The 14,515-nt window shown below is 41.2% G+C and overlaps 1 protein-coding gene across 5 annotated transcripts in view; it reads right to left on the bottom strand.

The window, feature by feature from the left end:
* The window catches only part of GSE1 (Gse1 coiled-coil protein), a 1,449,259-nt gene that overhangs the window by 755,388 nt on the left and 679,356 nt on the right, over window positions 1-14,515 (bottom strand). The window contains exon 1 of one of the 5 annotated variants that reach the window (XM_044081753.1): window positions 12,101-12,604. The exons of the other annotated variants lie outside the window; for them this stretch is intronic. The gene's annotated coding sequence lies outside the window, so the exon portion shown is untranslated. Of the gene's footprint in view, window positions 1-12,100; window positions 12,605-14,515 lie in introns of those variants that run through there. 5 annotated transcript variants of the gene reach the window in all.

Raw genomic sequence — 14,515 nt, 5'->3', positions numbered from 1 at the left:
AGTGCAGAATTCTTTCCCCCTTGTTTTGTGGGTTAGAGTAAAAGGTGGGCAAATGAATGGATTGGTTGAGAGCTACACTGGACAACACTTTTGGCATGGAGGATGGGTTGGTCTTGAGGGAGACCCTGTCAGCATGGAAAATGATGAAGGACTCTACAGCCATTAGTGCTTGTAGATCTGATACTCTTCTAGCTGAAGTGATGGCCAGAAGCAAGGTTGTCTTCCAAGACAGAAATTTTAACTCTGCTGAAGCTGCAGGTTCAAAGTGGGGCAGTGTGAGCTTTTCCAACACAAAGTTAAGGTACCAAGCTGGGGTAGGAATCTTCTGGGTGGCCTCAAGTTGTTAGCCCCTCTTAGGAACTGTTTGATGAGAGGGTGTGATAAAAGAGATGGCTCTGTGCTGAAATGGGCAGAGATGGTTGTGGCATGAATTTTAATAGAAGAGAAGGACAGACCCCTGTGTAGTAGGTCAGCCAGGTAATCCAGGATGAGAGGTAAGGAGGGCTGTGTAGTTTCGGCTCCCTTAGCCTGGATCCAGGTGCAAAACCTTTTCCACTTGTCAGCATAAGACTTTCTAGTGCTGGGGCGTCTGGCCTCACGTACAATTTCTAGAACTTGTTTGCTTAGACTGGCAGCTTGAGGAGAGGTCAGGGAATAAGCCAGGCTGCCAGATTGAGGGTTTGAAATTGGGGATGCCTGAATTCTCCATTCCTCTGTATCAGGAGTGTTGGGATCAAAGGGAGATGCTATGGTGGCAGGGGTGACAGGCTTCACAGTGGAGGGTACCAGTGCTGGCAAGGCCAGTCTAGGGCAATTAAGATTGTCCTCAGTTTTTCCTCCCTTATTTTGAGCAGTACCCTTGTAATGAGCGGTAGAGGAGGGAATGCATAGACTGAAACGTTGACCCACTAGAAGGATAGAGCATCCACTTTCCAGGCCTTGCTGTGAAGTTCCCTGCTGCAGAATTTGCTGAGCTGATGGTTGGAATGTGAAGCAAAGAGGTCAACCTTCGGGATGCCCCATTTCTGGGTTACAAGGGTGAAGGTTCTTTGGTCTAGCTGCCAGTCGTGGTGGGTCCAGAAGAGAGAGCCTGGCAGGAATTGGTGCTAACAAGTGTAGTTGCATGGCTGAGGCCGTGTGCCAAAGGGTCATGGTGAGCCTGCACAGAGGATAAGAGTGAGTCCCTCCCTGCTTGTTGATATACCACATCACACTGGTGTACTCTGTTTGGATCAGTAGAGGCCCCGGGGAGAGTAGGGGTCTGAAAGCTGTCAGGGCATGCTGAACAGCTAACATCTCATTTTGGTTGATGTGCAGATGTATTTGATTTGGGCTCCATTGGCCCTGAATGCACCTGCTGTCCAGTTGAGCACCATAGGCATAGTCTGATGCGTCTGTGGTGAGGGTCTGGGCTGCATGGAGTTGTGAGAAGGGAAGTCCCTTGTTGTCGTAGCATGTTGCTGCCCACCAAAGAAAATCTTTCCTTAGACAAGGTATCATTGGTATAAAAGTTTCCAGGTCTTTAGAGTGTTGACACTAAAGGCTTGTTAGGTACCATTTGTAGTTTCCTCATATGCAGTCTAGCATATGGAATCAGCAGAATGCAAGAGACCATGAACCCTAGAGCTTGCAGGATTTTCCTTGTGGATAATTGGGTCCTGGTGGCTAGTTGAGAGAAGTAGGCTGTCAGGTAGGCTTGTTTTTCTGGAGTAAGAACACCATCTGGGAATGCTGTGTCCAGGCTTGTTCCCAGGAATACAATTTTTTGTGTGGGAACTAGTTTGGATTTTTTTTTGTTGATAGTATATCCCAGGGAGGTCAGTAGGTCATTTGCAAAGGTCAAGGGCTTTAGCAGCTTTTCCTGACTGTCTGCCTGAATCAGGCAGTCGTCTAAGTATGGGTAAATTTGAATATTTCTTTGTCTGCAAAAAGTAATGGTGGGAGACAGACATTTTGTGAAAACTCTGGGAGCAGTAGATAAGCCAAAGGGAAGCAGAGAGAACTGAAAGTGCAGTGATCCTGACCTGAAACATAGGTATTTCCTGCATGACTCCCTGATTGGGATGTGCAGGTAGGCCTGTTTTAGGTCTAGGTTGACTAACCAAGCATCCTTGGAAAGCATAGGTAGAAGCTGCTGGAGGGTGAGCATTTTGAATTTTGGTATCACCAGAAAGGTGTTTAGAATGGCTAGATTGAGGATGGGGTGCCATGTGCCCTCTTTTCTAAGTACCAGGAAGAGTCTGTAGTAGAAACCTTGGCCTATCTGTTCTGCAGGAACATGCTCTATTGCCCTCACAGAGAGCAGGGAAAGGACTTGCTTTTCGGCCTCTGCCCACTGGTTTGGGGGAAGATCTGGGAAACCTTTTGGGGTTGGCAGAGTGTGGAAATAAAATCTGTATCCCTGTCGAAGACCCAGTTGTCATTGGTAATGGTGGCCCAATTGCTTGTGTGGAAGGAGAGTTTTCCTCCTAGGGGCACGAGCAGGTGGGCAGAGGGAGGGGGTGGAAATGTAAAGTTATTGTGAGTTCTTATCATAAGGGGGTGGCTTTGCACTCCCTGGTTTTGAAGAGGAAGAACTCCATTGCTTAGATCTCTGCATTCCCTGGGGCTGTTGTCTGAGGGGTCTGCTTCCCTTGGGTCTGGGCTGAGCTGGCTTGGAGGGACAATGCCTACTAAACCTCGGTGGCTGGACCTGTAAGAAGTCTTTAACTGTCTGCATAGATTTAGCTTTTTCTTCCATCCTTTTTAAGACCTCTTCTACCTTGGTGCCAAATAAGTTGTCTTTGTGCAAGGGTGCTTACAATAATTTGGATTTGACATGGTCTGGCAAGGTCTGTTCCTTAAGCCAAGCATGCCTTCTAAGGACAGAACCAGTGACTGCTGCCCTCCAAGATGCTTCTAGGGCATCAAAACCACATTGTAAGGTGTGTTTAGTTACCTGACTTGCAGAATGCATTAACTCTTGTAACTCTATTTTCTGCATAAGCAGGGAAAGAAGATATTTTTTCTTTGAAGAATTCCATAATATGTTGCTGGTATTTCAGCATGTGGAACTGACAATTTAATGCTCTAATAGCAAGAGTAGCAGCTCGGGAATCCATATCGGAGGGAGTGGGATTCTTAGCTGAAGTTGCTTTGATTCCTTTGGGTCCTTGAGAGATGACCTCGGGTCAGCAGTAGGATTTCTGAAAAGAAATTTGTGCAAGTCAGGGACTCTATAATACCTGTCAGGTTTCCTGGGATCAGGAGGGAGGGTGTCAGGGGTCAAACTGGATTCCATAAAAGCATCATCCACAACATCCAGGACAGGAGGAATGGCCAGAGGTCTGTGCTGTGGAAGATCTAAGAATTCCAGGAGTCTCTTTTTTGACTGAGGTTAGTCCTGACATTTCCATTGGAAATGCTCCCTTGAAGTATATAGGGTTTCCCCAAAGGAAAAGTCCTCGGGTGTGAGGCTGAAGGGATAGATTCCTCTGTATCAGAATCCTCATAAGCAGAGAGGGGTTGCACATCTTCATATTCAGATGCATTATCAGACAAAACTACTGGATACAAGTCTCTTTTTCTTTTGGAAGGAGTAGCCTGGCTTCCCCTAATAAACATTATAAAGTCTTCTGCCATTATAAGCATTTGAGACAGAGGAAAGGAAGCAGGTACCTGAGCTTGGGTCATCGTTTTTTTTGGGTGTGGTTTGTACCCTGGGCCTTAGAAACTCAGTTGTTTTTGAAAGAACTGAAGAAGCAAAAGAACTTGTCAGTCTGTGTCGGTAGTGTGATTTACTTCCTCGGAAGCCGGTGCCTGCTCAGCAGCTCTGGACCCATCCAAGGTAGAAACTTCCACAGGATCCTTATTCGAAGAAGAGTCTTGTGCCATACTGGACTCCGAAAGGGTCTCGGTAGCGGCTTGCGAATCCACATAAGTGGGCATCAGGAGCTGCGAAAGTGCCTCACTGAGGACTGGAGAACAGACTAGCTTAACGGAAGCGGCAGTTTTGGACCTGTGCTGTCTGTCTCTGTCTTTATCCTTACGTTTTTTCGGAAGATCAGAAGTTGGTTGGCTTACCAAAGCCATATCGGAATTCGAAGACTGAGAGCGAAAGTATCTAGCTACAATAAGAGCCCGACGATGTATAGTTCTGGCGTTGAACAAAGCACAAAAGAGCCAGCAGGTATGTCATGGTCTTGACCTAAATAGGTGATGCAGTAAGAATGAAAGTCTCATTGTGGTATTTGCTTTCCACAGGCGAGACTACTGTTAACTTTTTCTGACATCAGTTAGAGCTAGAAAAAAGCATCCCCAACAGGGTACTTAGCTTTAAAAGACTTCAACTTCAATTCGGAAATGAAAAACGCAGGTAGTGGCCGACCGGCACTCATACGAACTGCTTCTGCTTTGGGATCCTCGGCAAGAAAGACTGATGTAATGGTGTCGGCTGCCTGATTTTATACCACTGACGACCTGACGTCAGTCCTGGAGCAACAGCAACCGACGCAGAAATACTAAGCCTCTGATATTCGGGCCGACTGAGGGCTACCCTGGCAGGGATAACCCAAATGTGATGACTGCAACAGTGAAACATGAAGAACATCCACTGTTCTGCACATGGTCCCAAGGAGGCTTATAAGTACCTCTTCTCCCCAACAGTCACCACCTATAGGTCATGAGTGAGTGCAGGAAGATATCACTTTCTGCTTGGCTGAGGCTGTCCTACATCTTCTGTTCACCTTCTTTGGAGTACATGAAAACACCTATAAAAGCAACAGACATAGAGCCAGGTTGGTGACTACTGGGGACAGTAGTTAGCATGGCAGTACATACAACTACAGGGTGGACAAGGGACAGAAACACATATGCTATGGACAGTGGGGTTACACCACTGATACTCAGATCACTGTCAGGGAACAGGTGTATTGACGTACATAGCTGAGATCACTGCTACACAGTCCACAAGTATACACAGCTGAAAGTCGTCATTTATAGACAGCATGGGTTGGAGCATCTAGGATGTCACAGGTCATACAAAGTTACTAGGCTACAGTGCCAGGGATAAAGGTATGGAAGCCTTTATCAGCTTTTCCTGCAGTATTCACAGACATCAGTTCTATGAATGACAGACAGTATAGTACAAGGAAAAGCAGTCCTATTACTGTGGGCTGCTTTCCCATAAAAACAATATAAACAAAAAACTACATATTTTAGGTATAATATATGCAAGGACAAGTTGCAAGTTAAACACAGTACATATCAGTAACAGCTCCTATATTGTATTCCAGTGCAAGGGCTTACCCATCTATCAAACTGGATAAATGCATCTTACTACTCTACCCTGCTGCAGTTTACACCATTCTACTATAGGCAACCTATTTATATTTTCTGTGTACCTCCTTGGGAAACTTCTATGAAAAAGTGGTTTCTTTCCTGAAACATGCTTCTTACTGCTCAACTGTTTCCACTTCTGGTACTTTTCTGTGTGTGGCTTGTCAGTATTACTAGTTCTTTGGCCACTAAAGCCACAAATATAAAGGAGTCTGCATAATAAGTATGCAGATGGACCCAGAGTAAACAAATGTGATAAACGGCTAATTTGGGTGAACCACAAAAGTGATATGCAATGCAGCCAGGTTCCATTGCACATGCTTAAGTTTCAGTGCTGATGTACTCATGTAAGGTGCATGCATGTATGCGTGCCAAGTGCTTTGCAGCAGCCCTGGCCAGCATTGCTTGTGATTCAGAATTCACATTACATTCATCCTCCCCACTCCAGGAAAGTATGTCAGGGCAGTAGGACACCTGCAAGTCTTATCTAGTCAGTTCATGTACTGTAGCTAAACCTCCCTCCCCAACACCACTTTACTGCCATTTACTTTATGTCAATTAAAAATACCATTTTGACTCAAGTTCAAAAATATCTGCTAGTAATCTATTTTATTTCGCCTAACAATTTCTTGCTGAAAATAGTACCTAACTGCAGACATTCTGAATCTAACTCAATGTCCTACAAATAAACCTTTAAATGTTCTGTTAATAAGGTTTCTACCTCTTTCCTTGTTTCCAGGTATCCAGTCATGTCTAGACAGGCCAAATACTGCTTCAATAATTTGTTTCTGCTTCTACCACAACGTAATTGAAATGAACATGTACACAAACTTAAAATCGCAGCTACAGACCATACTCCAATTATTAGTTTGCAAACGACCAGTAAAACCCTCTGTCTAGACATCTCTGCATCTTATTTTCATTGTAGCATCCCCTAGCATACTACAACACTGGCTCAATATCAGAAACATAAACAGCACTAATTCTGTTTCCACTGACAGAAGTCTGAACTTGTTAATCTGTTAGGTGACATGGCTAAGCTTCCCAACTGCCACTCAGGCCTTAAGCTTAAAATCTATGAACCTAATACACCTGTAAGGTTCCTTACTGCATCTGAATGTTTCCTTTATTTATGTGCACAATAAGAAAACTAATGCTGAATCATAATCAATATTTTCTTTTTTTTCTTCTCCTTTTTGTCAAGACTTCATTTCAAAATCTGACTTCCAGCCCAGAAGCAGATCTGATGACAATTCTTGCCTTTTAAAGCCATACTATGACCCCAAGAGCTAATTTTTATTAATTAAATAATTAATTTTAAAAAGTCTGGAACCCGATCGATTCTGGCAATCCTAAACACCTCATACACAGCATTTTGTTCCTGTTGCACAGTACCATTTTGAACCATCTGACATTTCACCATGCAGTGTGCTCAGTGAGGTTACATATTTTGCCATGTTATTTCCTATTTATTGACAGAGAGTACATCTCCCAGTACTGGTCCCAGGTTAGCAAAGAGTATGCAGTAATGCTTTCGGGATGTTACTGCTGCCCCCTAGTTAAGTCTGTAGCAGATGAAAATAAAATCCTTTTGACATTTATAATGTTCATTAATGCTATTGTAAGAACTACCTTCTAAGAAAATATACTGAAAGGAAAGATGTTTATAAATCTGTTATTTCACATTAAAAAAAAGTTTCTCAATTTACTTCACATCATCTGTGAACGCTACACCATCAGCTGTGTCTCGAGCACTGCTAAACTTTTTGTACTAAAATTTACAATAACCATTATTGCTCTATTCTTTGCAAACAGGTGCATCATACATCTCAACATTATTCTTAGCTTTGAAATTAAACATCAGATAATTTATTCTATATTCTTTACTTTTCTCTATTCTACATTTTCATAAGCAATGCTGTTCATACATGGAGGGAGGGGGTAACATGTCTCTAAGGTATGAGGTTATTGTTAAGAGCAATGGGCAATATGGGGATAGTGCAAGTATTATATGTGTGCCTGCAATGGCCACAGACAAAGAACTTACATGCGGTACTCCTCTCTAAACTGTAACATAAAACAAGCCAACAAACACACATGCATGTGCACACTCACAAACAAATACACACCCATTCTCACCTTGTCTGTTCTTAAGAACAACTGTGCAAAGCACATCTCGCCTATATGAATTCATTCACTCATTCATTTTCCACTACCTGTTTTATCTTATTCAGGCTGACTGACAGTGGCAGCCTGAGCCTGTATAAGAAAGCAAGGGGTATTTGGCAGAGAATACATTCTAGAAGGGATGCCAGTCTATCATAACACAGGGACACGAAATATACCTCTCAACTGTCCAGAATTTTAGAGAATGTTCAGATTTTTGCCTCATATTTTTACTCTGTTCCTCATACAAAGTCTGTTAGCAAATGATTGAGAATTGAAATCACCAAATAATGACAGCCATTCGAGTTTCAGTCTTCATATTCTTCAGAAAAGTGCACATTAATGTTAAAGTTTACAAGAACAATATTTAAAATCTGACCCTGACTTTGGGGTTTTCTCTCCCCACTATTTTTGGCTTTGTCTGAATTACTGCGCTAAGTGGTTGTGAGGTATGCTCTGGGATGCAGAAACAAAGTGGAAACCCTAATATAATTCTATGACAGAGCTTATACATAGCAAAGCAGAGGGTGAACTGAAATTTCTGTAAAAAGTAATGCAAGGCCTATGCACATTAATTCATTACCATAGACATTTTTAAGCATCCTACAAACAAAAAGTACACGTCACTTAGTTCTAAAGAATCCATACTTATTATTTCGTCCAACTAGGCAGCATCTATTTTAAATGGAAACCCAAGCAGTAATGTTCTAAAAACCTGTAACACTGAAAAATAACTGCGCAAAGAAATGAGAGAATACAGATACAGAAACAGCTATCCACTAGAGCAGGAACTTAACATGGCATCCACTGACAGCTTCCCTAGAGATAATTGAGTGTGAAGTAGACAAAAGTGCAACTCGTCGATCACAAATGGACAAACCACAAGAATGTTCTCACAGTTTCACAGGTAAGTATTAGGCAGTTGCACTTCTGGTCCATTCTAAGCCAGCCAATTTCCCTTTTTGTACTCAAATTAACCTATCCTATTTTAGTTAGAGATTGGCTTTACCCATCCCACGGTCAGCAATTATATATTATCCCTAATGAGAATAATTGGGATCATACTATAGATAATTTAAGGGGACATGTGTTTAGGATAAAGCATTTAGGAGCTGCTTCTGTCCATTAGTAGTACAGGGGACAGTCCTGGGCAAATTTTCTGTTTCTCATCCACTGATCCATGTTGTGCTTTAACATGGACAGGGATGAACTCTGTTTTATGTGGATGGGGAGTCTGTTACAGGGCAGTGGCACCCTTTGCGAGATATACCTGACCCTCCAAACAGTCACTAGACAGAGTACGTCTGATGCCATTTGACTTCCTGACGTGAAGTAAATCCATCAGTAATGGGTTGGAGGATGCCTTGTAAACCAGACACAGGTCACCTCTTAGAAGTCTGTAGGATACCGAGTATAGTGACAAGGCTTCGAGTCGGTCTATCTCCAAAACTACTACGTAATTAATTAATTAACATCCTTAAATTTGCAGGGGATCCCTAGGTATGCGCCTTGCATTAACTTCATGATTTTTCTCTGCATCACTCCACCTTACGATGGAGGGGGTGGGCATGGATAATGTGGAAACTTCCTTGAATCATTACATGGCTGTTCCCTTTCGTATGACTATTACATACACACTTAAGTCCCTGGCCATAGTTTGCATATCATCAGGACCAATTAAAATTACCTGCAATCTATGACAAATTTTAATTAACATTACCATCTTTATTAATGAAGTAACCATTTACAGTACAGTGGAATCACTTCATGCCTCAAGGTATTGCTCATATGAAAAGGTACATACAAATTGTAATAGTAAACATAAAAAGATCTTTACAGTTTAACTCCCAGAAACCAACCTTGTTTAAAGATGTCTCGTCTACTTTTTGTAGCTGATTTAAAATTACATAATTCATCAGACGAGGAGCTGAAAGAACAACTACAAATGGTTAAAACTTTTTCAGATGCTATAAGAACGATATTTAGTCTTGACTAATGTGAAATTTCATATTTTGAGATTTCTCTTTTCCCCACAGTTTTGCCATAGTGCTATTGGTATTTATAAATAATGGGAGTGTTGAGGGAGTCTACAGTGTCTTGTCTCTTAAAAAAAATTGTTTCAGTTTTTTCCAGTTTAAAACTTTAACTGGTTTTGTTTATCTGGCTGGAGCTTCAACCAATAGTTACACGGAGAACATGTTAGGTATTTAACTACTATTTGTGCTAGTCCACTTACCATACAGTGATAAAGCTGAAAAGCATGTTTGGTGAACCTGCCCTTTTTTCACTGTTGTGTGACCACAAAGTTATTATATATAAGTTAGGAGGTGCAAGGAAGCTCCCCCACTGCAAAAAAGCCTTGTTTTAAGTTCACTGAATGTGAATTTCAGTGTAATCTAGTCACAGTATGTGGACTCATTGCTAATAGACTGTTCACAACCCATTACTTGGGGATACACAGCAGAAGCTACAATGATGTAAAAGGTCCACAGTTTTAAATAGATCATCTCTATGTGATAGTTAACACACACACACACACACACACACACACACGCTCTTGAGCGTTCATGGGCAATTAACAAAAAAACGTAACATCAGTAATTACTTGTGTATTGACTGACAGGCCACTTCATTACTCTTATTCTTCTCCAATGGATGAGTCACAAATTCATTACAATAAATCAAACTTGTCTCTTTTATTTTTTAAAAAAATTGCCTTCATAGCACCTTCTGAAAGAGGAGAAGTGCTTTCATATGATATGAATGCTTTAAAGGAACAGCATATCATACCTGCACAGCAGTCTGCTCTGCAAAATGACTTGGCTAACAATGTACTTTTTCATGTCAGTTTGACAAGTATACACTGTACTCCAGTTAACATTTCACAAAAGGTCCAAAAATGTGTGAAAGTACATTTTCCACCTGCCACAGAGCCCTCTACTACACAAACATTTTAATATCCTACATCCTTTCTAGCATCTCTTTTATACTGAATGCATTAATGGGATGCCATATTAAGTTCCTTTTCATATGACCACTATTTCTGTAACTGTGTGTGTGTGTGTGTGTGTGTGTGTGTGTGTGTGTGTGTGTGTGTGTGTGTGTCTGCATCATTAATCCAAGAAAGCAGTGGCATTTTTCAGAGCTGTGATAAATGTGCCTGAAACTGCAATGATCCAGATGATCTGAGCAAATCAAATAGATGTACTCTGTGCTACTTTAGGTATGACGCGTCTCCTCTGTATGTATTTCATCACTCACCACCATGCATCTATAAATGACATAAAAATGTGACCTCATGCAGGGGCTAGACAACTATTTTCATGTGCAACCGTTCTCTCTTACAGTGGAATTAATGACCTATGACCTCAGATGTAAATGCTGCTGCAAAGAGACTTCAACAATGGAAAATTCTTTAGCATCAAAACCAGATACCAATGATCATGCAACCAGAGATGCCGGCTTTTACCATCCACACTCTGTGTGACATGTCACACAACACAAGAATTAATACACAGCAAAGTTATCCTCTGCTTTAGAGTACAAGACCATAAGGCAGGGGATTGTGACAATTATGTACCACCACAAGCTTTCAGCAGCCCACCTGACAAAGCATAAACCAGTTCTAGTCTTTTTGTCCTTTCATTTGTAAAACAAGAGTTGAAACAAGATCCCTACTGAAATAAAGAGGCGAAACATCTCCTGCACTTCCTTCTGCAGTGATCATTTAATTTCAAAACAGTTTAATGAGACTTAGCAATGGATGTAGCAAGTCTTACTGGACTACTGTGTAAACAAGCTGCAACATTAACCATCCTATATAGTTCCGTAATTCTGGCAACACCGAGCTGTATAGCAGTATTAGCATGTCATCACAACAGATTGGACTGTGTCTCACACTCTGTCACTCTATTTCTGCATGACCAGCTTACAACCGTTTCTAAGCCAACTTGGCACTGGATGCAGCAAATGTTTCTGTTTTGAGAGCATAAGGAACTTCAATGACCCCTGTGACCCTCCACCAACCAGCACACACACACACACACACACACACACACACACACACACACACACACACCCAGCTCACAGGGAAACCTTAAGCTACAGCGCAACAAAAGGCCGCCTCAGCTCCCACAAACTGACAATGTTAATTTTATGAAGTACAGAAGAAGAAAAAAGACTTCCTCATAAACACTAACAGCTTAGTTCTGTGCTAAATTTTAAACATAACAACTGCTTTACAAATACACAAAGCCTAGTAAAATGTCAAGAAGTGTAAATCCAGGCAGCCTTTTTTTTTCCACCAGTAACTTACTCGACAACCCCTCCCCAATTCCTTGTAAGGATTCTGTTAAACTCTGATAGGCTGTTAATCAAAATTTGGACTGGCAGTCTATGCTGTATTTTCCTGGGTTAAAGTGTTAAAAAATACATAATCAAGTTTGCATAGTATCAGCTGAACAGCAGTATGCACACACTGCAGCAAAACTAGTAAGAGTTCCAGCAAGAGGAAACAAATGAGGTCAGGTAAGTACAATAACAATAAACTATCTTTCAAATATCAAATGGTTGTCTAGGACTTGTACACTATGAAACGAAAGATAACAAGACAGCTTACTATACAGCCAACAGTTCTGGATCTGTTCCTCTCTATGCACGCCTTCCTCCTTTCTAAATTTCCGCTGAGTCGGTGTCCATGTGTGTGAAAGAAAAGGTTCTAGGAAACACCATTATTCATAGAGAAAGCTTGTAGCTTAGCTAACAAAGCAGTACTACAACCGCACTCTCGCCTACTGAAAATGAGCTGACACTCTCGGCCTAACAGCTGCCACTGAGTCACATGGGCCAGCTGATCTTTAATATCCTGGGCTGCTCCAAGATAACAGTGGCGTTTTGTCAAAGCTCTGCTGAGTGTGCCTGAAACAGCATTGATCCAGCCATTTGACCCTCCATGTCCTCATTTCTCAAAGTAAAAAAAAAAGAAAACAGAAAAAGAAAAAAATGTACATCAAGCCCTGACACTTACTGCACTTTCCCACGAGCATATATGTGATGTGTGTCTGTGATACTGCAGACAGGAAAAACTGTTTTAGGAGACAAGAGGTTACCGGGACATCAGTCTGTAGAACTGAGGGCTCTGTAGTTAACCCTTTAGGATAAAACTGGCAGAAAACAATATATTAATTCCTTCATAAAAAAGTCTTTTAAAAGATACCATCGGATTCATTAAACAGTAAAAGAAAAGAAAACAAGAAAGAAAGAAAACACACAACAGGCAAGTCAATTGTGATTTAATTGCATGTTGATGCTTAAACAGTAGGCCGGCATCCCTAGAGCTACACATACACACAGGGCATATTTTTCTATCCTGAACTTAACTGGCTGAGAAAATATCAAGACAACCTCCCCAGACACTTTGGAGACTTACCCCTCCTCCACTGTGGGGGTGGATAACTCACTGCCCCCATTCCAAGCTTTCTAAATAAACTCCTACAAAAGAGGAGGCAGACACATTACGGTTAGTGCAATCCTGCTAAAAACATATACACTGGCTGTTTAATGGGCTTATTAATTTTCGCTTAGTTTTTACAGACATTTGCATACACAATAAGCTTGACAAACAGCGATTTGACTACTTATAGAATATTTCACCTTCAAGCTGGTGCAAATAAGTTACCATATCTGTCAGACAAAGAATCAAGATTCCTACTTTATCTCAAATTTGACTGTTTTGCTTTGGTTATTTATTTATTTACTTTACTGGTAACCACGACATCCTATAGGTATAACTGCTAGGCATTCTTCTCAACAGATCAGAACAAGAAATCTGGACAAAACCGTCAAAAATGGGGGGGACAAAGGCCCAAAAATATGGGCACTTTTTAAAAATTGCTCTTACAAACTTAGAAAATTGATAGAACAACAGTTTTTTATTACCATGAATTTTCTGAAGGGTATGAAGTCTGAAACTCAAATGTTTGTCATTATTTTCTGACTTCATCCCTCAATGATTTGCCAATGATTTCCTAGAAAATCAACATTTTATGAATAACGGACCAGACTCAAAATATGTGGCAAAATCTGGACATTCTGTGAAAATCTGTACAGGTGAAAGGTATGCTGCTTGGGAAAGACAGGTGGCAGTGCAACATTTTATGTTTTTATCAACATCTATGCTACCAAATCCTATTTACTTACTCCCTCCAACTTCAAGGTGGCAATCAAGCTTTGCCTTTCTCTCACTCCGGTTTTGGAAATAGCTGGCTCTTGGCTGTTTGTACCATATGACAGAGTTCTCAAACATCTCTTTCCCGGATGGATAGCTCCATCATAACAAGAAGTGCCACTGACCAATGTTGTAAATGCAAATGGACTTGGCTGAAGGGCCTGTGTCCTCAGCAATCTGAGGTTTTGACAGCTCCTTCCGATTAAATAAACAGACATTATTACCATCAAATGGTACTCAAAGAACCCCACCACTGAAGGGGTAGTTTCTACTCAACCACCACTCATCAAAAGTTTAAGCATAATGAACAATACCTTTAATGCCCTCTTGTCCATCTTTGTCATATGTAAGAATATGCCAATCAAGGCACCTGCCGAATACTTGTAAGCTAGGACTTTGCCACTCCACATAAAATTAGAAAATTAATGTCAAAGTGCATTACAGTTACTGGTTCTTAAACAGCACATCAGGCATGGTGAAAATATGTGGAATATTTTATCTACAAATTCTTAGAAGCACTTGATGATGCAGACAGAGTCAAAGTGAATGACTAAGCCAGCAGACACCGAGACCAGCAAACTCATACTAAGCACAAACTACCACATCCATAAACCAGAGAAGCATACCTGAGTCTCATATAAAAAGGAACAGTTAGATGCACCATATTTGGTTCTTTTTTACCAGAAAAGACCTGATGTAAATGCCCAGTGAAGGGAAGAGCCCCCCATGTTGTTTTCCTGATAGCCCAATTAAAAGGACACATAATATAGATGGTAAGAATTCCTCCTGTAGAGGCCCCACCACAGT

The sequence above is a fragment of the Protopterus annectens genome, chromosome 8.part1, assembly GCF_019279795.1.
Source record: "Protopterus annectens isolate FY-2018-M chromosome 8.part1, PAN1.0, whole genome shotgun sequence".
Taxonomy (NCBI): Eukaryota; Metazoa; Chordata; order Ceratodontiformes; family Protopteridae; genus Protopterus; species Protopterus annectens.
Note: the sequence above shows the minus strand (reverse complement) of the source record. Positions and strands in the feature narration are given on the sequence as shown.